A 26,316-nucleotide genomic window follows, 5' to 3' on the forward strand; every position below is an offset into this window, starting at 1 on the left:
TTTTCAAGAAACCTTTTAAGAGCATTTCACTAATTTGAATAAAATTTAATGTTACACTTGTTTGAAGAAATATTATACTGGAACATGGTTTAGAGCTCGAACACACAAAACCTGTGAGATTTTTGAGCTTATTTAAATTGGTTGCATTTTATCAACCAATATTCTGTTTTAGTGTGTATTTTTCTCTCTAAAATTGTGATCTTTGTCTCGCTTAATTCTATATTTCTATTATTTGATGTATGCATACACTTACATGATTGAGGCCTTTATTTCACTGAGCTTACATACCCATATGGCCTTACCCTTTTTATTATTCTTTGCAAACCAATTTTGAGCCTATTTTACCCCTTTGTTCTTTACTTTAGCACATCATTAACTCTAAGCAAAAAACAATAATGTCCTTAATTTGAATCCTTGGTTAGCTTAGACTAGTGAGAGTGCTTATGAATTAAGTATGGGAAAAGTTGAATTTGGAAACATTTGGTTTGAGAATTGAGTATGTTATAATTTTCTGAAAATGAAAGAAAATATGTAAGTGGTGAAAGCAATGCATATGTACTGTACTTGAAATTAGAATGCATGAATATGTGGAAAATATGGTTAATGGATAGTTAGATGTGGTATTATGATTACATGTATTGTCTAAAGTTAGGTGGAAAGTTTAAGTTAATTAAGGATTCAGATTTTAGTCCACTTGACCAAATACAATCCTACCTTGACCCTAACCCCATTACAACCCTTAAAAGACCTCTTGATTTGTGTATTTGTGCATTAAATTTTTGTTGATTGTTAGATGAAAAGCAAGCCTTAGAAAGCAAGGTTAGTAGAGAATTGAGAGAATCGAACCTTAAACACATGAGTGATTAGAGTGTATACACTACCAGTGAGGGTTCGATGCTCAATTCCTTGTTCCCTGCTTTCATGAGCTATTTTCTTCTTGCGAGTCTATTTGTTCTTCATTTTCATGATTTGAATTAGTGAAATCCAGTTCATATTTCTTCTTGAAAGATTTGTTTACTTTTAACTAAGTAGGTAGAAATATTTTTCATGTAGTTGCATTCATATAGATAGGTTGCATTTCATATTAATCTACCATTCCTCTTCTCTTTATAGCTTCTCTTGAGTGGGACTTGTAGCTTTTTGCCTCTTGAATAGTTTTAGAATCTCACTTTATCCATTGAGGTTCAGAATGATTGGCATCTATAGGAACTCAGAGTTCAGATGGTGTTATTGATTCTCCTAGTTCAGTATGTTGATTCTTGAACACAGATACTTTATGAGTCTTGGCCGTGGCCCTAAGCACTTTGTTTTCCAGTATTACCACCGGATACATAAATGCCACAGGCACATAACTGGGTGAACCTTTTCAGATTGTGACTCAGCTTTGCTAAAGTCTCCAATTATAGGTGTCCAGGGTTCTTAAGCACACTCTTCTTTTGCTTTGGACCTTGACTTTAACCGCTCAGTCTCAGGTTTTCACTTGACACCTTCACGCCACAAGCACATGGTTAGGGACAGCTTGGTTTAGCCGCTTAGGCCAGGATTTTATTCCTTTAGGCCCTCCTATCCACTGATGCTCAAAGCCTTGGGATCCTTTTTATTTACCCTTGCCTTTTGGTTTTAAGGGTTATTGGCTTTTTGCTCTTGCCTCTTGGTTTTAAGAGCTTTTGGCTTTTTCTGTTTGCTTTTCTTTTTATTATTTTTTTTGCCTATATATTTTTTTTTCTGCAAGCTTTGTTCTTTGCTGCTTTTTCTTGCTTCAAGAGTCATTTTTATGATTTTTCAGATTATCAAATAACATGTCTCCTTATCATCATTCTTTCAAGAGCCAACATATTTAACATTCTTAAACAACAACTTCAAAAGACATATGCACTATTCAAGCATTCATTCAGAAAGCAAGAAGCATTGTCACCACATCAATATAATTAAACTAAGTTCAAGGATAAATTCAAAACTCATGTACTTCTTGTTCTTTTGAATTAAAACAGTTTTCATTTAAGAGAGGTGATGGATTCATAGGACATTCATAACTTTAAGACAAAGTTACTAAATACTAATGATCATGTAATGAAGACACAAACATGGATAAGCACTTAACATAGAGAAAACGAAAAACAGAGAATGTAAGAACAAGGAATGAGTCCACCTTAGTGATGGTGGCATTTCCTTCCTGAGGAACCAATGATGTCCTTGAGCTCTTCTATGTCTCTTCCTTGTCTTTATTGCTCCTCCCTCATTGCTTTTTGATCTTCTCTTATTTCATGAAGGATGATGGAGTGCTCTTGATGTTCCACCCTTAATTGTCCCATGTTGGAACTTAATTCTCCTAGGGAGGTGTTGATTTACTCCCAATAGTTTTGTGGAGGAAAATGAATTTGAGGCATCTCTGGGATCTCATGGTGATGAGCTTCATGCGTCTCTTGAGATCCATGAATGGGCTCTCTTGCTTGCTCCATCATTTTCTTAGTGATGGGCTTCTCTTCCTCAATGGGAATGTCTCCTTCTATGAAAGCTCCAGCTGAGTAACATAGATGGCAAATAAGATGAGGAAAAGCTAGCTTTGCCCCAGGAGAGGGCTTTTTGGCTATTTTGTAGAGTTCAAAGGAGATGACTTCATGAACTTCTACTTCTTCTCCAATCATGATGCTATGGATCATGATGGCCCGATCCATAGTAACTTCAGATCGGTTGCTAGTGGGGATGATGGAGCGTTGGATGAACTCCATCCATCTTCTAGCCACAGGCTTGAGGTCCAGTCTTCTTAATTGAACCGGCTTGCCTTTGGAGTCAATCTTCTATTGAGCTCCTTCCACACATATGTCCATGAGGACTTGGTCCAACCTTTGATTGAAGTTGACCCTTCTAGTGTAGGGGCGTGCATCTCCTTGCATCATAGGAAAGTTAAACACCAACCTCACATTTTCCGGACTAAAATCTAAGTATTTCCCCCAAACCATTGTAATATAATTCTTTGGGTTTGGGTTCTTACTTTGATCATGGTTCCTAGTGATCCATGCATTGGCATAGAACTCTTGAACCATTAGGATGCCGACTTGTTGGATGGGGTTTGTTAGAACTTCCCAACCTCTTCTTTGGATTTCATGTCGGATCTTCAGATACTCATTCTTCTTGAGCTTGAAAGGGACCTCGGGGATCACCTTCTTCTTGACCACAACATCATAGAAGTGGTCTTGATGAGCTTTGGAGATGAATCTTTCCATCTCCCATGACTTGGAGGTGGAAGCTTTTGTCTTCCCTTTCCCTTTTCTAGAGGATTCTCCGGTCTTGGGTGCCATCAATGGTAATGGAAAAATAAAAAGCTTATGTTTTTACCACACCAAACTTAGAATATTGCTCGCCCTCGAGCAAGAGAAGAAAGAATAGATGAAGAAGAAGAAGAAAATATGGAGGAGAGGGGGGGGTGTATTCGGCCAAGAAGGGGAAGAGAAGGTTGTGTTGTGTGAAAATGAAGAAGAATGGAGGGCTTTATATAGGGAAGGGAGGGGGGGTAAGGTTCGGCCATAAGGGTAGGTTTTGGGTGGGAAATTGATTTTGAATTTTGAAGGTAGGTGGGGTTTATGAAGTAGGTTTATGGGGAAGAGTGGATGGATGTGAGTGGTAAAGTGGTTATAGGGAAGAGAGATTGAGGTGATTGGTGAAGAGTTTTGGGGAAGAGTGTTTATGGGATTGTGTGAAAGAGGGGTGAGAAGAAGTGAGTGGAGGTAGGTGGGGATCCTATGGGGTCCACAGATCCTGAGGTGATCATGTGGGGTCTACAGATCCTGAGGTGTTCAAGGATTTACAACCTTGCACCAAATTAGGCATGCAAAATGCCCTTGCACACAACTCTGGGTGTTCAACGCCAGATTGGTGCTTGTTCTGGGCGTTGAACGCCCATTTGTTGCCCATTTCTGGCGTTGAACGCCAGAACCATGCTTGTTCTGGGCATTCAGCGCCAGCTCTTCTCCAGGGTGCAATTCTGGCGTTCAAACGCCCAGATGCTGCCCATTTTGGGCGTTCAGCACCAGAACCATGCTCTGTTCTGGCGTTGAACGCCAGCCAGATGCTTCTTACTAGCGTTTAAACGCCAGTAAGGTCTTCCTCCAGGGTGTGATTTTTCTTCTGCTGTTTTTGATTCCGTTTTCAATTTTTATATTTATTTTGTGACTCCACATGATCATGAACCTAATAAAACATGAAAGAACAAGAAAAATAAAATTAGATAAATAAAAATTGGGTTGTCTCCCAACAAGCGCTTCTTTAATGTCAATAGCTTGACAGTGGGCTCTCATGGAGCCTCACAGATGTTCAGAGCATTGTTGAGACTTTCCAACACCAAACTTAGAGTTTGGATATAGGAGTTCAATACCAAACTTAGAGTTTGGTTGTGGCCTCCCAACACCAAACTTAGAGTTTGACTGTGGGGGTTCTAGTTGACTCTGTTTTGAGAGAAGCTTACTGTGCCTCTTTTTCATGTTTACAGAAGGGTAACCTTGAGTTGTAAACACAAGGGAGTCCTCATTCAATTGAAGGACTAATTCACCTCTGTCAACATCAATCACAGCTCTTGCTGTGGCTAGGAAAGGTCTTCCAAGGATGATGGATTCATCCTCATCCTTCCCAGTATCAAGGATTATGAAATCAGCAGGGATGACCTTTACTAACACGTCCTCTACTTGTCTATAAGCCTGTTTTCTTGAATTGTCTGCCATCTCTAGTGAGATTTTAGTAGCTTGCACCCCAAAGATTCCCAGTTTTTCTATTACAGAGAGGAGCATGAGATTTATCCCTGAACCAAGGTCACACAGAGCCTTTTCAAAGATCATGTTGCCTATGGTACAAGGTATTACGAACTTTCCAGGATCCTGTTTCTTCTGAGGCAATGTCAGTTGATCCAGATCACTTAGTTCATTGGTGAACAAGGGAGGTTCATCTTCCCAAGTCTCAATACCAAATAATTTGGCATTCAGCTTCATGATTGCACCAAGGTACTTGGTAACTTGCTCTTCAGTAACATCCTCATTCTCTTCAGAAGATGAATACTCGTCAGAGCTCATGAAGGGCATAAGGAGGTTCAATGGAATCTCTATGGTCTCTAGATGAGTCTCAGATTCCTTTGGTTCCTCAAAGGGAAACTCCTTATTGATCACTGGACGTCCCAAGAGGTCTTCCTCACTGGGATTTACGTCCTCCCCTTCCTCTCCAGGTTCGGCCGTGTTGACTATGTCAATGGCCTTGCACTCTCCTTTTGGATTTTCTTCTGTATTGCTTGGGAGAGTACTAGGAGGGATTTCAGTGATCCTTTTACTCAGCTAGCCCACTTGTGCCTCCAAATTTCTAATGGAGGACCTTGTTTCATTCGTGAAACTTACAGTGGCCTTAGATAGATCAGAGACTAAGTTTGCTAAATTAGAGGTATTTTGTTCAGAGTTCTCTGTCTGTTGCTGAGTGGATGATGGAAAAGGTTTACGATTGTTAAACCTATTTCTTCCACCATTATTAAAGCCTTGTTGAGGCTTTTGTTGATCCTTCCATGAGAGATTTGGGTGATTTCTCCATGAGGGGTTATAGGTGTTTCCATAAGGTTCACCCATGTAATTCACCTCTGCTATTGCAGGGTTTTCAGGATCATAAGCTTCTTCTTCAGAAGATGCCTCTTGAGTACTGTTGGATGCAGCTTGCATTCCATTCAGACTCTGAGAAATCATATTGACTTGCTGAGTCAATATTTTATTCTGAGCCAATATGGAATTCAGAGTATCAATTTCAAGAACTCCCTTCTTCATAGGCGTCCCATTACTCACAGGATTCCTCTCAGAAGTGTACATGAACTGGTTATTAGCAACCATATCAATGAGTTCTTGAGCTTCTGCAGGCATTTTCTTTAAGTGAATGGATCCACCTGCAGAGGTATCCAATGACATTTTAGCTAATTCAGACAGACGATCATAGAATATGTCCAAGATGGTCCATTCTGAAAGCATGTCAGAAGGACACTTTTTGGTCAGTTCTTTGTATCTCTCCCAAGCTTCATAGAGGGATTCACCTTCTTTCTGTCTGAAGGTCTGAACATCCACTCTAAGCTTACTCAGCTTTTGAGGAGGAAAGAACTTGGCTAAGAAAGCCTTGACCAGCTTATCCCAAGAGTTCAGGCTATCTTTGGGTTGAGAGTCCAACCATACTCTAGCTCTGTCTCTTACAGCAAAAAGGAAAAACATGAGCCTGTAGACTTCAGGATCTACTCCATTAGTCTTAACAGTATCACATATCTGCAAGAATTCAGTTAAGAACTGAAAAGGATCTTCAGATGGAAGTCCATGAAACTTGCATTTCTGCTACATCAGAGAAACTAATTGAGGTTTAAGCTCAAAATTGTTTGCTCCAATGGCAGGAATGGAGATGCTTCTTCCATGTAAATTGGAATTAGGTGCAGTAAAGTCACCAAGCATCCTCCTTGCGTTATTATTATTTTTGGCTGCCATCTCTTCTTCTTGTTCGAAAATTTCTGAAAGGTGCTTGCTGGATTGTTGTAATTTAGCTTCTCTTAGTTTCCTCTTCAGAGTCCTTTCAGGTTCTGGATCTGCTTCAACAAGAATATTCTTGTCCTTGCTCCTGCTCATATGAAGGAGAAGGGAACAGAAAAATAATAATAGGGATCCTTTTTACCACAGGTATAGAGGTTCCCCTGTGTGAGTAGAAGAAGAAAAGAATGTAATGTAAAGAAAGAAACATAAGGATAAGGAGAGCAGAGATGTGGGATGAAGAGAGGTGTTAGTAGATGAATAAATAAATAGAAGGAGATGAGAGAGAAGGAGAATTTTCGAAAATTATTTTTGAAAAAGAGTTAGTGATTTTCGAAAATAGTTTTTGAAAAAAGTTAGTAATCTTTCGAAAATTAAAATCAAAATTTAAAATAATTAGTTAATTAAAAAGAAATTTTGAAAAAGAGGGAAGATATTTTCGAAAATTAGAGAGAGAGAGAGTTAGTTAGGTAGTTTTGAAAAAGATAAGAAACAAACAAAAAGTTAGTTAGTTAGTTGAAACAAATTTGAAAATCAATTTTGAAAAGATAAGAAGATAAGAAGTTAGAAAGGATATTTTAAAATCAAATTTTGAAAAAGATAAGATAAAGAGATATTTTTGAAAAGATATGATTGAAATTAGTTTTGAAAAAGATTTGATTTTTAAAATCACAATTAATGACTTGATTCACAAGAAATCACAAGATATGATTCTAGAACTCAAAGTTTGAATCTTTCTTAACAAGCAACTAACAAACTTGAAATTTTTGAATCAAAACATTAATTGATGATGTTATTTTCGAAAATTAGAAGATAAAGATAAGAAAAAGATTTTTGAAAAATATTTTTAAAATTTTCGAAAATAAATAAGAAAAATGAAAAAGATTTGATTTTTGAAAAAGATAAGATTTTTAAATTGAAAATTTGATTTGACTCATAAGAAACAATTGAATTTTAAAATTTTTTGAAAAAGTCAACTCAAATTTTCGAAAATTTATGAGAGAAAAAAGGGGAAGATATTTTTTTGATTTTTGAATTTTTAATGATGAGAGAGAAAAACATGAAAATGATGCAATGCATGAAAATTTTTGGATCAAAACAATGAATGCATGCAAGAATGCTATGAATGTCAAGATGAACACCAAGAACACTTTGAAGATCATGATGAACATCAAGAACTTATTTTTGAAAATTTTATATGCAAAGAAAACATGCAAGACACCAAACTTAGAAATCTTTCATGTTCAGACACTATGAATGCAAGAATGCATATGAAAAACAACATGCAACGCAAAACCATATAATATGAAGATCAATCAAGAAGGTTTTATCAAGAACAACTTGAAGATCATGATGAATGCAATGCATGAATGCAATTTTCGAAAAATGCAAGATGAGTATGCAATTGACACCAAACTTAAAAATTGACTCAAGACTCAAACAAGAAACACAAAATATTTTTGATTTTTTTATGATTTTCTAATTTTTTTGGTATTTTTCGAAAATTAATTTGAAAAAGAAAAATAAGGATTCCAAAATCTTTAATATGAATTCCAGGAATCATGTACTCTTAGTCTAAAGCTCCAATCTGAGGGTTAGGCATGGCTTACTAGCCAGCCAAGCTTTAGAAGATATTGATACTTTCCATGTATAGAGCAACTAAGTGTGTGAAAATCAACAAGCTCTTGTGATGATAAGTTGAAACCCCAGTCCAAAAGATTAGACATGGCTTACAGCCAGCCAGGATTCAACAAATCATCATGAAACACTAGAATTCATTCTTAAAAATTCTGAAGAAAAATATATTTTTGAAAAGATTTATATTTTTTTTTCGAAAACAGGTGAGAAATTTTTGAAAGGTTGTTTTTTTTGAAAAATTTTTGAAAATAAAACAAAAAGAAAATTACCTAATATGAGCAACAAGATGAACCGTCAGTTGTCCAAACTCGAACAATCCCCGGCAACAGCGCCAAAAACTTGGTGCACGAAATTGCGATCTCAGGCAACGGCGCCAGAAACTCTGTACGCACGTCTTAATAAATCGTTTTTCATTCACAACTTCGATACAACTAACCAGCAAGTGCACTGGGTTGTCCAAGTAATAAACCTTACGTGAGTAAGGGTCGATCCCACGGAGATTGTCGGCTTGAAGCAAGCTATGGTCACCTTGTAAATCTCAGTCAGGCAGATATCAAAAGGTTATGGAGTTTTCGAATATTAATAATAAATAGAAAATAAGGATAGAAATACTTATATAATTCATTGGTTAGAATTTCAGATAAGCGTATAGAGATGCATTCGTTCCTCTGAACCTTGATGCGCATAAACTAGTTATGCTACGATTTAGGAAATTGCACGATCGGCAAAATTCCTTCCGGCAAGTGCACCGGTTATCGTCAAGTAAAAACTCACAATAGAGTGAGGTCGAATCCCACAAGGATTGGTTGAATGAGCAATCCGGATTAGAAGTCTGTTCTAGTTGAGCGGAATCAAGATTTAGATGAGAATTGCGGAATGTAAAATTGCATGAATTAAAGAGCGAGAAGCTAAATTGCTGGAATTAAAAGGGATGGGGGTGATTGCATGAATTTAATTGCAGAATGTAAAGAGAAAGTGGTAGATCAGAAATGGGGAATTCATTGGGTGTTAGGAGATATTGAGATCTCCGAATCAAAACATTTTTATTCCTTCCTCAACCAATGCATTCATTGAATTTTGCTTGGCAATCTTATATGATTGGATCCCAATCCCTTGGCTCACCAATCCTCTCTAAAAACAAACAAATTCCCAATCCCTTGGTTTAAATGTTCATAAGAAGAGATGATGCTCGATCACTGATTATACCACACAGTTTCATGAACCACAATTTGGTAGGATTACATGTCACAATATCCATCCAAACCCCAATCCAATTCACTGTGAGAAAGCTTCTCTAGCATGAATCCTCCATTCCTTTCCCAAGGTTCCGAAGGATTCCAATTATGGGTAGTTTCTTTCCCAAGACAACTACCCAATGAAATTAGATCGAGAAGCTTTCTAACAAAATTCAAGAGAAAAGATTGAAGAAGAAGATAAAACTATTATTGATTCATTGAATTACAATAGAGCTCCCTAACCCAATGAAAGGGGTTTAGTGAGTCATAGCTCTGAATTCAATTACAAAACTAAAAGAAAATCATCCAAAGTTCTCCGTGTAAAAGTTCCCCCTCAGGGGCTGGATTCCCCTTCAATCCCCCCGTCACAAATGCAGAAACTAAGGCCTTTAAATAGGCTCCCTAAATTACAAAATGAAAATGAAATTCAAAGCAAATTACAATCAAATGAAAATAAACTATTCTAGATGATTCTTGTGGCCTTGATTTGGTGTTGTTAATGGGCCTTGCTTGCTTGAAGGGTAGAGTGACATAATTGATCCAAAAAGGATAATGATCCATTAAACTACACTCAAACGTTGCACCCCCCTTTCTTGAGTCGTCACTTTGTTCTCTTGTCAACCTTGCCAATTTGATGCCAAATATAGACTATTATACCTCGTTGGAAAGCTATGGATGTCAGCTTTCTAACGCAACTAGAAGCACCTCAATTGGATTTCTACAACTCGAGTTATACTCCATGGAAGGTGAAGAGGTCAGCTGGCCTGATTGCATGTTGGTACTATGCTCTTCTATGCACATTACGGGGCTGTTTTCTCCCTCAATTTTGGTATCCACCATGCATGCCATATATGCTTGGAAAGCTCTAGATGTCTTCTTTCCAATGCATTTTGAATCACCTCATTTGGAGTTTTGTAGCTCAAGTTATTTATGTTTGAAGAAGGCATGGTTAAGCTGTTCCATATAACACGTTTAAGCTCCAGTTTAAGGTTAAACTGGAGCTTAAACGCTGGCACTCCCTGGAGGCATAAGCTCGAGCACGTTTAAGCTTCAGTTTAAGGTTAAACTGAAGCTTAAACGTGGAAATGAGAAAGCAACCCTGGAGGAGAAAAATAGTCGAACACGTTTAAGCTCCAGTTTAAGGTTAAACTGGAGCTTAAACGTGGAATGCTCCTGGTGCCTTTCTTACTTCTGGCGTTTAACCTCCAGTTTAAGGTTAAACTGGAGGTTAAACGTGGAAATGCTCCCTTGGTGAAATTCTCACTTCTGGCGTTTAACCTCCAGTTTAAGGTTAAACTGGAGGTTAAACTTCAATTCCAGCATTATATGGCTTGGTAGTTTAAGTTCCAGTTTAAGCTTAAACTGGAACTTAAACTCCACATGTGATATTCAAGCTTCCTTTATTGATTTTGTTGCTTCCTTGCCTAGCCTCTTCTTCCCTGAAATCATCCAAACAATTGCATCAAAGTCTTGCAAAATTTCATGAGAAATCTTCCATTCATAGCATTCAAGTAATATAACTAAAAACTCATGGAATTTGCATCAAAATCTTCATGTTGAATGATTTAAGACAAGCATGACTATTTGGCCCAAATGATTACTTAAGGCTCAAGAAAATGCATAAAACAACTAAAAATAAAAGAAAAATGCTAGTGAAACTAGCCTAAGATGCCTTGGCATCACAACACCAAACTTAATACTTGCTTGTCCCTAAGCAAGTCCTGAGTTATTTGAGAAGAAAGTATGAAACAGAAAGCAATTAAATTGGCTACATCAGTAAGCACTTGAAGTTCATCAGAAGGGTTTTATGCAGAAAGTTGCAGTATCACTTTTTCATTCTTATCAGGTAAGATTATCACTTTTTCATTGCATCCATCAAACACTGCTATGGCCTCTTGTTACTCTTATGTCCTTGGCACTTTTCTCTTCTTTGTTTTTCTTTTCTTTTTCTTAGAGCTCCTTTGCTCCTTGTTTGCTTAGTGTCATGTGTTGCACAAGCCTTTGGCATTTTCTTTTTCTTATCACTGCACTACACATATCCACTCCAGGCATTTTAGTTCACATTTCTTTTTGAGACATTGGTGCCCAGCACCTCTTTGTGTGACTAAATATTTTGTATTTAGGTTGCTCTTGATAATGGACTTTTGGTTGATAATCCCGGGTTAGTTAACCCAAGTTACCAAGTGTTGAAACACTCCTCAGAACCTATTCATCCAAGCATATCCTTAATACATAAACACCACAGGCATTTGTCTCAGAAGTTCAAACCATTGGTGCCTAGCTTATTTTCTCAATTTTTTTGCTTTTTGGTTGCCCTTTTTCAGTGGCTTTTTCTTCTTCTTTTTCTTCCTTTTTCATGGCCAAAGACATTTATTCATCAAGATCTATAGACAGTTTTCAATTTCTACACAAAAAATGATAATTCTACACTCAATTTCCAGTGATCTGACTAAACAATCAAGCATGCATACCTCCACTTAATTCTACTTGATTTGTCACTAATTGAGCCAAACTACTTTTGTTCAAACTTTTCTTTTATTTTTGGAAACAGAACAAGCATGGCAAGCATTTGTTTAAGAAGGTGAAGTTATATCCAAACATCTAAGCATTCACTTTATTCAAAGCAATAAACAGACAAACATACTAGAAACTTCACATTCCAGAAAGATTCAACAATTACAGTTTAAACCAGAACAATCATGCTTTTGTTTGCCCTTTTTAAAGAATTGTCAAGGAACAACACCACCTTGTGAAATTCCTTATTTTCTCTTTGTTGTCAGGAAACAATTTGATTTCTCCTTCTTTTCCTAGTTGTTGCTTCATGCTTTAAGATCCTTGTTTCCTTTCCTGCAAAGAGTGATGAAGTTGCTTGCTTCTCAAGCACTTGAGTGGTTAGCTCAACTAAGTATGGGTAAGTGTCTGAGTCTTAAGTTGGTGTGTGAACACCAAACTTAGTCTCCTACTTACTTCTCTGTTCTTTGAATCCTTGAGTTCTCCTTGGAATGAAGTTGCTGCTAAGGATTTTAAGCATTTCTTTGATTGCTTAGAATGGTTGTTCCTTTCATATAATTCAAAGGTTGTTGTGTTCAGTTGATCTTTATGGTGGAACACCAAACTTAGAGTCACACATTCCCCTTTGAATTATTGATCCACGAATTCATTGTTTGGTGAGAAACACCAAACTTAATTCTTTGCAATGCACAGAAACTACTTCACCCTTTTTATTGAAATAAAAGAAACAGCAAAGGGGTATTACCTCAGGTTGGGTTGCCTCCCAACAAGCGCTTCTTTAACGTCATTAGCTTGACATGCTGTTCCTGACTTTCTTCCTCTTCCTCCAGTTTGTTAAGAGGAATGACTTCAAGTGGATAAGGGAGCTAGTTAGTGCCCCTTGTTGTGAATGTCTCTTTCCAGCAAGCTTTCCCTTGTGATTGGCTTGAGTGAACTTGCTTGTTAGCTCAGGAGTTGGATTGTTCTTCGACCTTCTCTTCTTCATGGATATGGTCCTTTGTTTCTCGGTCACAATCCTCATTTTGGTGCTTGTTTCTACTGCCTTCACATCCTTGATCTCAGAACTTGGTTGTTGTTGGACAGTTGGAGTATCCTGTTCATCAAAAGCTTCCTGAATTTGTGGTTCAATGAACCCTTCCTCTTTGCAACTCTCTGTTTTATTGGAGTGTGATCTCCCTTGATTGACTTTCTCCATTTCTTGTTCTTCTGATTCCTCCCTTGGGTTTGCCATGGTATCACTAGAAGAATTGTGGGTAGGGATTTGCTTTGATAGATATCCAATTTGTGCTTCTAGCTTTTGAATGGCAGCACCTTGATTTTGTAAGTTGGATATCACTTCTTCCTTAAAGCCTTTCAAATCGGTTATGTCTTGACTCATGGTTGCAAGCATTCCTTCTATCCTGTTTAATTGATCTTGAAATTGTTGGTTCGGATTAGGTTGATGAGGTTGATTATCTTGGCTGTGATATGGTGGCTGGGAGTATGTGTTTTGTGTGGGCTGATATAGTCTTTGGTTGGAGTGTTGGTAGTGGTATGACTCTTGTGTGTAGTGGAATGAGTCTTGTGGATAGTGAAATGAATTGTATGAATTTGAGAAGGAATTTTGTGCTGAGAAATGCTCAAGTGATGAAGAATTTGGATATGTAAAACTAGGAGGTGAGGTTGGATAATTCAGAAGTGATGGCTCTTGATGAATGGGGTGTGAATAAGTGAAATCTCTTTGGTTTTGATCTTCCCAGCCACAACTTGAGTAGTGATCAAATTCACCAAAACATGGACCATTTTGTGGCTCTGGGAAGTACCCCGTTTCCTGTTCCTGATACTCCCACCCATCATGAGCATAATAACATGAATCATTCTGTGGTGGTGGAGAGTTTCTCATGAATTTTGATTGACCAAAAGATGATGGATACTCCTTTCTTTTTTGCAATGTGCTCAGTCTCAAACAATACTCATCCAAAGATAGTGGAAATTTCATAGTGAGGCAATATCACAAACAGCTAGTGGTTAGTATGCTAACAAGTGAATAAGCAAAGAAAACAAATTAAAATTTGCAGAAATTAGCAGTAATAAACTGAAACAAAAACTATTAACAAAAGAAAAGAAAAATTGCTCAATCTAGTTAACTTCCAATTGGAGAATTGTCAATTGAAAACCAATCCCTGGCAACGGCGCCATAAACTTGATGCGCATAAACTAGTTATGCTACGATTTAGGAAATTGCACGATCAGCAAAATTCCTTCCGGCAAGTGCACCGGTTATCGTCAAGTAAAAACTCACAATAGAGTGAGGTCGAATCCCACAAGGATTGGTTGAATGAGCAATCCGGATTAGAAGTCTGTTCTAGTTGAGCGGAATCAAGATTTAGATGAGAATTGCGGAATGTAAAATTGCATGAATTAAAGAGCGAGAAGCTAAATTGCTGGAATTAAAAGGGATGGGGGTGATTGCATGAATTTAATTGCAGAATGTAAAGAGAAAGTGGTAGATCAGAAATGGGGAATTCATTGGGTGTTAGGAGATATTGAGATCTCCGAATCAAAACATTTTTATTCCTTCCTCAACCAATGCATTCATTGAATTTTGCTTGGCAATCTTATATGATTGGATCCCAATCCCTTGGCTCACCAATCCTCTCTAAAAACAAACAAATTCCCAATCCCTTGGTTTAAATGTTCATAAGAAGAGATGATGCTCGATCACTGATTATACCACACAGTTTCATGAACCACAATTTGGTAGGATTACATGTCACAATATCCATCCAAACCCCAATCCAATTCACTGTGAGAAAGCTTCTCTAGCATGAATCCTCCATTCCTTTCCCAAGGTTCCGAAGGATTCCAATTATGGGTAGTTTCTTTCCCAAGACAACTACCCAATGGAATTAGATCGAGAAGCTTTCTAACAAAATTCAAGAGAAAAGATTGAAGAAGAAGATAAAACTATTATTGATTCATTGAATTACAATAGAGCTCCCTAACCCAATGAAAGGGGTTTAGTGAGTCATAGCTCTGAATTCAATTACAAAACTAAAAGAAAATCATCCAAAGTTCTCCGTGTAAAAGTTCCCCCTCAGGGGCTGGATTCCCCTTCAATCCCCCCGTCACAAATGCAGAAACTAAGGCCTTTAAATAGGCTCCCTAAATTACAAAATGAAAATGAAATTCAAAGCAAATTACAATCAAATGAAAATAAACTATTCTAGATGATTCTTGTGGCCTTGATTTGGTGTTGTTGATGGGCCTTGCTTGCTTGAAGGGTAGAGTGACATAATTGATCCAAAAAGGATAATGATCCATTAAACTACACTCAAACGTTGCACCCCCCTTTCTTGAGTCGTCACTTTGTTCTCTTGTCAACCTTGCCAATTTGATGCCAAATATAGACTATTATACCTCGTTGGAAAGCTATGGATGTCAGCTTTCTAACGCAACTAGAAGCACCTCAATTGGATTTCTACAACTCGAGTTATACTCCATGGAAGGTGAAGAGGTCAGCTGGCCTGATTGCATGTTGGTACTATGCTCTTCTATGCACATTACGGGGCTGTTTTCTCCCTCAATTTTGGTATCCACCATGCATGCCATATATGCTTGGAAAGCTCTAGATGTCTTCTTTCCAATGCATTTTGAATCACCTCATTTGGAGTTTTGTAGCTCAAGTTATTTATGTTTGAAGAAGGCATGGTTAAGCTGTTCCATATAACACGTTTAAGCTCCAGTTTAAGGTTAAACTGGAGCTTAAACGCTGGCACTCCCTGGAGGCATAAGCTCGAGCACGTTTAAGCTTCAGTTTAAGGTTAAACTGAAGCTTAAATGTGGAAATGAGAAAGCAACCCTGGAGGAGAAAAATAGTCGAACACGTTTAAGCTCCAGTTTAAGGTTAAACTGGAGCTTAAACGTGGAATGCTCCTGGTGCCTTTCTTACTTCTGGCGTTTAACCTCCAGTTTAAGGTTAAACTGGAGGTTAAACGTGGAAATGCTCCCTTGGTGAAATTCTCACTTCTGGCGTTTAACCTCCAGTTTAAGGTTAAACTGGAGGTTAAACTTCAATTCCAGCATTATATGGCTTGGTAGTTTAAGTTCCAGTTTAAGCTTAAACTGGAACTTAAACTCCACATGTGATATTCAAGCTTCCTTTATTGATTTTGTTGCTTCCTTGCCTAGCCTCTTCTTCCCTGAAATCATCCAAACAATTGCATCAAAGTCTTGCAAAATTTCATGAGAAATCTTCCATTCATAGCATTCAAGTAATATAACTAAAAACTCATGGAATTTGCATCAAAATCTTCATGTTGAATGATTTAAGACAAGCATGACTATTTGGCCCAAATGATTACTTAAGGCTCAAGAAAATACATAAAACAACTAAAAATAAAAGAAAAATGCTAGTGAAACTAGCCTAAGATGCCTTGGCATCAAACCTCTGCTTTCCTGCTGTCTTCATCCAATCAATCTTACTCCTTTCCATGGCTGGCTTTATGTAAGGACATTACCGTTGTCAATGGCTACTTTTTATCCTCTCTGGAAAATGGTCCAATGCGCTGTCACTGCATGGCTAATCGTCTGGAGGCGTCACCGTTGTCAATGGCTGCATCCCATCCTCTTGTGAAAATGGTCCAAATGCTCTGTCACGGCACGGCTAATCATCTGAGGTTCTCAATCATACTGGAATAGGATTCACCCTCCTTTTGCGTCTGTCACTACGCCCAGCACTCGCGAGTTTAAAGTTTGTCATAGTCATTCAATCCCAGAGTCCTACTCGGAATACCACAGACAAGGTTTAGACTTTCCGGAGTCTCATGAATGCCGCCATCAATCTAGCTTATACCACGAAGATTCTGACTAAGAGATCCAAGAGATACTCATTCAATCTAAGGTAGAACGGAAGTGGTTGTCAGGCACGCGTTCATAGGGAATGATGATGATTGTCACGTTCATCACATTCATGTTGAAGTGCGAATGAATATCTTAGAAGCGGAATAAGTTGAATTGAATAGAAAAACAGTAGTACTTTGCATTAATTCGTGAGGAACAGCAGAGCTCCACACCTTAATCTATGGAGTGTAGAAACTCTACCGTTTGAAAATACATAAGTGAAAGGTTCAGGCATGGCCGAATGGCCAGCCCCCATGAAAGTCTAAGATAGCATAAAACTGATCAAAGATGTCTAATACAATAGTAAAATGTCCTATTTATACTAAACTAGTTACTAGGGTTTACAAAAGTAAGTAATTGATGCATAAATCCACTTCCAGGACCCACTTGGTGTGTGCTTGGGCTGAGCTTGAATGTTACACGTGTAGAGGTCAATCTTGGAGTTGAACGCCAGTTTGTAACGTATTTCTGGCGTTCAACTCTGGCTTGTGACGTGTTTCTGGCGTTTAACTCCAGACAGCAGCGTAGAACTAGTGTTCAACGCCCTTTTACGTCATCTAAACTCGGCCAAAGTATGGACTATTATATATTGTTGGAAATCCCTGGATGTCTACTTTCCAACGCAATTTGAAGCGCGCCATTTTGAGTTTTATAGCTCCAGAAAATTCACTTTGAGTGCAGGGAGGTCAGAATCCAACAGCATCAGCAGTCCTTCTTCTACCTCTGAATCTGATTTTTGCTCAAGTCCCTCAATTTCAGCCAGAAAATACCTGAAATCACAAAAAAACACACAAACTCATAGTAAAGTCCATAAATGTGAATTTAACATAAAAACTAATAAAAACATCCCTAAAAGCAACTAGATTCTACTAAAAACATACTAAAAACAATGCCAAAAAGCGTATAAATTATCCGCTCATCACTTGCACCTCAAAGATCCCTAGTTTCTCCATTACAGAGAGTGGCATGAGGTTTATACTTGATCCAATGTCACACAGAGCCTTCTCAAAGGTCATGGTGCCTATGGTACAAGGTATTAAGAACTTTCCAGGATCCTGTTTCTTCTGAGGTAATTTCAGTTGAACCAGATCATTTAGTTCATTGATGAGCAATGTGGGTTCATTCTCCCAAGTCTCATTACCAAATAACTTGGCATTCAGCTTCATGATTGCTCCTAGATATTGAGCAACTTGCTCTTTAATAATATCTTCATCCTCTTCAGAGGAAGGATACTCATCAGAGCTCATGAATGGCAATAGTAAGTTCAATGGAATCTCTATGGTCTCTATATGAGCCTCATATTGCTTTAGTTCCTCATTAGGGAACTCCTTGGAGGCCAGTGGATGTTCATTGAGGTCTTCCTCACTGGAAATCACTGCCTTTCCCTCCTCTACAGGTTCGGCCGTGTGGGACATGTTTATGGCCTTGCACTCTTGGTGCACGAAATTGTGATCTCAATGGCGCCAACAACTTGGTACGCACAATTGTAATCTCAATTCTTTTTCATAACTCCGCACAACTAACCAGCAAGTGCACTGGGTCGTCCAAGTAATACCTTACGTGAGTAAGGGTCGATCCCACGGAGATTGTTGGCTTGAAGCAAGCTATGTTCATCCTTGTAAATCTCAGTCAGGCAGATTCTAATGGTTATGAAGTTTTGATAATTAAAATATAAATAAAATATAAAATAAGATAGAGATACTTATGTAATTCATTGGTGTGAATTTTAGATAAGCGTCTGGAGATGCTTTGTTGCTTCTGAACTTCTGCTTTCCTATTGCCTTCCTCCAACCATGCATTAACTCCTTCCATAGAAAGTTGTATGATCCTCTCAGATGAAAACAAATCCATATGCGCTGTCACCGCACGGCTAATCATCTGTCGGTTCCCGCTAGCGTCGGAATAGAACCATTGTCCTTTTGCGCACTATCACTTACGCCCCACATTCGCAGGTTTGAAGCTCGACACAGTCATCCCTTCCCATATCCTACTCGGAATACCACAGACAAGGTTTAGACTTTCCAGATCCTGGATCCTATTCGGAATACCACAGACAAGGTTTAGACTTTCCAGATCCCAGGAATGGCTGCCATTAATTCTAGCCTATACCACGAAGACTCTGATTTCACGGAATGGAAGGCTCTGTTGTCAGGAGAGGCAACCATGCGTCGTGACCCAGGAGGCTAAGAGATACACACTCAAGCTATTGCAGATAGAACGGAAGTGGTTGTCAGGCACTGATGAGCGGATAATTTATACGCTTTTTGGCATTGTTTTTACATAGTTTTTAGTATGATTTAGTTAGTTTTTAATATATTTTTATTAGTTTTTAAATAAAAATCACATTGCTGGACTTTACTATGAGTTTGTGTGTTTTTCTGTGATTTCAGGTAATTTCTGGCTGAAATTGAGGGACTTGAGCAAAAATTTGATTCAGAGGCTGAAGAAGGACTGCAGATGTTGTTGGAGTCTAACCTCCCTGTACTCAAAGTGGATTTTCTGGAGCTACAGAAACTCAATTGGCATGCTCTCAATTGATTTGGAAAGTAGACATCTAGGGCTTTCCAGCAATATATAATAGTTCATACTTTGCCTGAGTTTAGATGACGCAAACCGGCATTTAACGCCAGTTTTCTGCCCTATTCTGGCGTTAAACGCCAGAAACAAGTTGCAAAGCAGAGTTAAACGCCAGAAACTTAACTCCAAGGAAGACCTCTATACGTGAAAGCTTCAATTCTCAGCCCAAGCACACACCAAGTGGGCCCGGAAGTGGATTTCTGCATCACTTACTTATCTCTGTAAACCCTAGTAACTAGTTTAGTATAAATAGGACTTTTTACTATGGTATTTACATCTTTTGATCATCCTTGATCAGGGATCAGTCTTCTCCCTATTTTTGAATTCATATGCCATTTGGAGAGACTGGCCATTCGGCCATGCCTAGACCTTGTTCTTATGTATTTTCAACGGTAGAGTTTCTACACACCATAGATTAAGGTGTGGAACTCTGTTGTTCCTCATGAATTAATGCAAAGTACTATTGTTTTTCTATTCAACTCAAGCCTATTTCTTCTCTAAGATATTCATTCGCACACAAGAACATGATGAATGTGATGATTATGTGACGCTCATCACCATTCTCACTTATGAACGCGTGCCTGACAAACACTTCCGTTCTACATAAAAGCAGGCTTGAATGCATATCTCTTAGCCTTCTGATTTACGATCAGAGTCTTCGTGGTATAGGCTAGAATTATTGGCGGCCATTCTTGAGATCTAGAAATTCTAAACCTTGTCTGTGGTATTCTGGGTAGGATCTGGGAAGGGATGGCTGTGACGAGCTTCAAACTCACGAGTGCTGGGCGTAGTGACAGACGCAAAAGGATCACTGGATCCTATTCCAGCATGATCGAGAACCGACAGATGATTAGCCATGCGGTGACAGCGCATTTGGACCATTTTTACTGAGAGGACGGGATGTAGCCATTGACAACGGTGATTCCCAACATACAGCTTTCCATGGAAAGGAGTATGAGTGATTGGATGAAAGCAGTAGGAAAGCAGAGGTTCAGAAGGAACAAAAGCATCTCCATACGCTTATCTGAAACTCTCACCAATGAATTGCATAAGTATCTCTATCCTATTTTATATTTTAATTATATTTTAACTATCAATTCACCATAACCACTTGAATCCGCCTTACTGAGATTTGCAAGATGACCATAGCTTGCTTCAAGCCGACAATCTCCGTGGGATTGACCCTTACTCACGTAAGGTTTATTACTTGGACGACCCAGTGCACTTGCTGGTTAGTTGTGTGAAGTTGTGAAAAAGAACTAAGATTATGAACGTGCGTATTAAGTTTTTGGCGCCGTTACCAAGGAATGAACAATCACGATTTCGTGCACCAAGTTTTTGGCGCCGTTGCCGGGGATTGTTCGAGTTTGGACAACTGATGGTTCATCTTGTTGCTCAGATTAGGTAATTTTATTTTAATTTTAAGCTTTTTGTTTTCATTATTTTTATTTTCGAAAAAAATTATTAAATTATTCTATGTTCTTCAGAATTTTTAAGAATGAATTCTAGAGTTTCATGAGATATGTTGAATCTTGGCTGGCTGTTAAGCCATGTCTAATCTTTTGGACCGAGGTTTCAACTATCCTGAGAAGAGCTTCTTTGTCTTTCTCAGCAATTTAGCTGTTGTATGTAATGTTCTGCTGAAGCTTGGCTGGCCATTCGCCATGTCTAGTATTTTGGACCGGAGCTTTCACTGAAAGCTTGGCTGGCTAGTAAGCCATGTCTAATTCCTGGACCGGAGCTTTAGACTAACATTGCATGATTCCTGGAATTCTCATTAGAAATTTTGAAATCCTTATTTTTCTTTTTCAAATTAATTTTCAAAAAAAAATAATAATACAAAAAAATTATAATAAAATCATAAAAAACCAAAAAGTTGATGTTTCTTGTTTGAGTCTAGTGTCAATTTTTAAGTTTGGTGTCAATTGCATGTCTTTATTCTTCTTGCATTTTTCGAAAGTGTGTTCATGTGTTTTTCATAATCTTCAAGTTGTTCTTGATGATTTTTCTTGTTTGATCTTTGCATTTTCTTGTTTTGTGTCTTTTCTTGTTTTTCATATGCATTTTCAATTTGTTAGTGTCTCAACATTAAAAATTTTTAAGTTTGGTGTCTTACATGCTTTTCTTTTCTTGAAAATTTTTCAAAACATGTTCTTGATGTTCATCTTGACATTTAAAGTGTTCTTGGTGTTCATCTTGACATTCAAAGTGTTCTTGCATATTTTTCTTATTTTGATTAATAATTTTTATGTCTTGTGTCTTTTTTGTGTTTTTCTCTCTCCTCATTAAAAATTCAAAAATCAAAAAAATATATCTTTCCCTTTTTCTCTCATAAATTTCCGAAAATTTGAGTTGACTCTCTCAAAACTTTTTAAAATTTAGTTGTTTCTTATGAGTCAAATCAAATTTTCAATTTAAAAATTTTATCTATTTCAAACCTTTTCAAAAATCAAATCTTTCTCATTTTTTTCATATTTTCGAAAAACTTTTTAAAATAATTTTCAAAATCTTTTTTTTATTTCATTTTATAATTTCAAAATCTTTACTAACAATTAATGTGATTGATTCAAAAATTTTAAAGTTTGTTACTTACCTATTAAGAAAGGTTCAATCTTTAAATTTTAGAATCATATCTTTTAGTTTCTTGTTAGTCAAGTAATCAATTTCAATTTTCAAAATAAAATCTTTTTAATTTCCAATTCAAATCTTTTTCAAAATGATTTTCAATCATACCTTTTTCAATTTCAATCATATCTTTTTCAAAACTTAATTTCAAAATCTTTTCTAACTTCTTATCTTTTCAAATTTGATTTTCAAATCTTTTTCAATTAACCACTTGAATTTTTTATTTTAAAAGTTTTCTATTTCAATCATATCTTTTTCAAAACCACCTAACTAATTTTTCCTCTCTAATTTTCGAAAACTCTTTCCCACTTTTTCAAAATTCCTTTTTAATTAACTATTTGTTTTAAATTCTAATTTAATTTTATTTTATTTTTCTTTTTAAATTTCGAATTATAACTAATAGTCAAAATAAAAACAAAATTTTTTTATTTATTTTATTTAATTTTCGAATTCTTCCCCCTCTCATTTCTTTCTATTTATTTAATTATCACTAACACCCCTCTTCCATTCAAAAATTCGAACTTATTCTTCTCCTCTGTGTTCGAATTCTTATCTTCTCCTTCTTCTATTCTTCTCTTCTTCTACTCACATAAAGGAATCTCTATACTGTGACATAGAGGATTCCATATTTTCTTTTCTGTTCTCGTCTTTTTCATATGAGCAGGAACAGGGATAAGAACATTATTGTTGAAGCTGACCCTGAACCTGAAAGGACTCTGAAGAGGAAACTAAGAGAAGCTAAAACACAACCCTCTGGAGAGGACCTGACAGAAATTTTCAAAAAAGAAGGAGACATGGCCGAACCTAATAACAATGGTGGAGATGCAAGAAAGATGCTTGGTGACTTTATTGCACCTTCTTCTAACTTCTATGGAAGAAGCATCTCACTTCCTGCAATTGGAGCAAACAATTTTGAGCTTAAACCTCAATTGGTTTCTCTAATGCAACAGAATTGCAAGTTTCATGGACTTCCAATGGAAGATCCTCATCAATTTTTAGCTGAATTCCTGCAAATCTGTGATACTGTCAAGACCAATGGAGTTGATCCTGAGGTCTACAAGCTTATGCTTTTTCTTTTTGTTGTAAGAGACAGAGCTAGAACATGGTTGGATTCACAACCTAAGGATAGCCTGAACTCTTGGGATAAGCTGGTCAGTGCTTTCCTGGCCAAATTCTTTCCATCACAAAAGATGAGCAAGCTTAGAGTGGAAATCTAAACCTTCAGACAGAAGGAAGGAGAATCCCTCTATGAAGCTTGGGAAAGATATAAGCAACTGATCAAAAGGTATCCTACTGACATGCTTCCAGAATGGAGCATCATAAGTATATTCTATAATGGTCTGTCTGAGTTGTCAAAAATGTCATTGGACCATTCTGCAGGAAGATCTCTTCATGTGAAAACCCCTGCAGAAGCTCAGGAACTCATTGAAATGGTTGCAAATAACTAGTTCATGTACACCTGTGAGAGGAATCCTGTGAACAATGGGACGCCTCAGAAGAAGGGAGTTCTTGAATTTGATACTCTGAATGCCATATTGGCTCAGAACAAAATATTGACTCAGCAAGTCAATATGATTTCTCAGAGTCTGAATGGATTACAAGCTACATCCAACAGTACTAAAGAGGCATCTTCTGAAGAAGAAGCTTATGATCCTAAGAACCCTGCAATAGCATAGGTGAATTACATGGGAGAACCCTATGGAAACACCTATAATCCTTCATGGAGAAATCATCCTAATCTCTCATGGAAGGATCAACAGAAGCCTCAACAAGGCTTCAATAATAATGGTGGAAGAAATAGGTTTAGCAATAGCAAGCCTTTTCCATCATCTTCTCAGCAACAGACAGAGAATTCTGAACAGAGCCATTCTGGCCTGGCAACCGTAGTCTCTGATCTATCCAAGACCACACTAAGTTTCATGAATGAAACAAGGTCCTCCATTAGAAATTTGGAGGCACAGGTGGGTCAGCTGAGTAAGAAGATTACTGAAACTCCTCCCAGTACTCTCCCAAGCAATACAGAAGAAAATCCCAAGAGAGAGTGCAAGACCATAACCTTACTTGGTGTGGCCGAATGCCCAGAGGAGGAGGAGGACACGAATCCCAGTGAAGAAGACCTCTTGGGACGTCCTCTGGACAGAAAGGAGTTCCCCTTTGAGGAATTAAAGGAATCTTAGGCTCATACAGAGACCATAGAGATTCTATTGAACTTTCTTCTGCCATTCATGAGCTCTGATGAATATTCTTCCTCTGAAGAGGATGAAGATACCATTGAAGAGCATGTTGCTAAATATCTAGGAGCTATCATGAAGCTGAATGCCAATTTATTTGGTACTGAGACTTGGGAGGATGAACCCCCCTTGTTCACCAATGAACTGAGTTCATTAATGAGGCAGACATTACCTCAGAAGAAACCGGATCCCGAAAAATTCTTCATACCTTGTACCATAGGCACCATGACCTTTGGGAAGACTTTGTGTGACTTGGGGTCAGGGATAAACCGCATGCCCCTCTCTGTAATGGAGAAATTGGGAATTTTGAGGTACAAGCTGCAAGAATCTCACTAGAGATGGCAGACAAATCCATGAAACAGACTTATGGACTAGTAAAGGACGTGCTAGTGAAGGTTGAAAGCCTTTTACATCCCTGCTGATTTCATAATCCTAGACACTGGGAAGGATGAGGATGAATCCATCATCCTTGGCAGACCTTTCCTAGCCACAGCAAAGCTGTGATTGATGTTGACAGAGGAGAGTTGGTCCTTCAGTTGAATGAGGGCTACCTTGTATTTAAGACTCAAGGTTCTCCTTCTGTAACCATGGAGAGGAAGCATGAAAAGCTTCTCTCAATACAGAGTCAAACAAAACTCCCACATTCAAACTCTAAGTTTGGTATTGAGAGGCCTCAACATTGCTCTGATTTTCTGTGAGGCTCCATGAGAGCTCACTGTAAAGCTATTGACATTAAAGAAGCACTTGTTGGGAGGCAACTCAATGTTATTTAATTATATCTATTTATTTTCCATTGCTATTTTATATTTTCTTTAGGTTGATGATCATGTGAAGTCACAAAAACAACTGAAAAATCAAAAACAGAATGAAAAACAGCATTAAAAATAGCTCACCCTGGAGGAAGAGCTTACTGGCGTTTAAACGCCAGTAAGAAGCATCAAACTGGCGTTTAACGCCAGAAAGAAGCATCAAGCTGGCGTTAAACGCCAGAAACAAACACCAGACTAGCATTTAACGCCAGAACATAGCATGGAATTGGCGTTTAACGCCAAGAATGGGAAAAAAGCTAGCGTTAAACGCCAGAAACAAGCAACAAGCTGGCATTTAACGCCAGACATGCATTCTAAGGGCGTTTTGCACGCCTAAATAGAGCAGGGATGCTAAGTCCTTGACCCCTCTAGATCTGTGGACCCCACAAGATCTCCACCTACCCCATCTCTCTCTCTCTCCCCTACCTTTCCATAACACTCTTCCCTAAAATAACCTCCACCAATCACCTCCATTACTCCTCCAAAACCATCATACAACCCACCTACACCCACCCACTCAAATTCAAACCATTCACACACCTCTATCTCCTCCATTTTCTTCTTCTTCTACTCACTTGTTTCTTCTTTTGCTCGAGGACGAGCAAACCTTCTAAGTTTTGTGTGGTAAAAGCATTTTTTTGTTTTTCCATAACTATTTATGGCACCTAAGGCCAGAGAAACCTCTAGAAAGAGGAAAGGGAAGGCAAAAGCTTCCACCTCTGAGTCATGGAAGATGGAGAGATTCATCTCATAAACCCATCACTAAGAAAAGGATGGAGCAAACAAGAGAGCCCACTCATGGACCTCAACAAGAGCATGAGGAAATTTCTCATCATGAAATCCCTGAGATGCCTCAAGGGATGCACTTTCCTCCACAAGACTATTGGGAGCAAATTAACACCTCCCTAGGAGAATTAAGTTCCAACATGGGACAACTAAGGGTGAAGCACCAAGAGCATTCCATCCTCCTCCATGAAATTAGAGAAGATTAAAGAGCTATGAGGGAGGAGCAACAAAGACAAGGATGAGACATAGAGGAGCTCAAGAACACCATTGGTTCTTCAAGAGGAAGAAGACACCACCCTCACTAAGGTGGACCCGCTCCTTAATCTCCTTGTTCTTATTTTTCTGTTTTTCGTTTACTATGCTCTATGTTTATTTGTGTTTATGTCTATATTACATGATCAGTAGTATTTAAGTGTCTATGTCTTAAAGCTATGAATGTCCTATGAATCCATCACCTTTCTTAAATGAAAAATGTTTTAATTACAAAAGAATAAGAAGT

General features: G+C 37.8%; 2 non-coding genes across 2 annotated transcripts; one reads left to right on the plus strand and one right to left on the minus strand.

The window, feature by feature from the left end:
* The first annotated feature begins 5,981 nt into the window (after window positions 1-5,981).
* On the plus strand, window positions 5,982-6,089 carry LOC112732019 (small nucleolar RNA R71). Its single transcript, XR_003167761.1, has one exon. It is a non-coding gene; the product is annotated as a small nucleolar RNA R71 (small nucleolar RNA).
* A 17,098-nt stretch (window positions 6,090-23,187) lies between these two features.
* LOC112731589 (small nucleolar RNA R71) lies at window positions 23,188-23,295 on the minus strand. The gene has a single exon (XR_003167362.1). It is a non-coding gene; the product is annotated as a small nucleolar RNA R71 (small nucleolar RNA).
* Window positions 23,296-26,316: the final 3,021 nt, after the last annotated feature.

Source organism: Arachis hypogaea, chromosome 12 (genome assembly GCF_003086295.3).
Source record: "Arachis hypogaea cultivar Tifrunner chromosome 12, arahy.Tifrunner.gnm2.J5K5, whole genome shotgun sequence".
NCBI classification, from domain to species: Eukaryota; Viridiplantae; Streptophyta; class Magnoliopsida; order Fabales; family Fabaceae; genus Arachis; species Arachis hypogaea.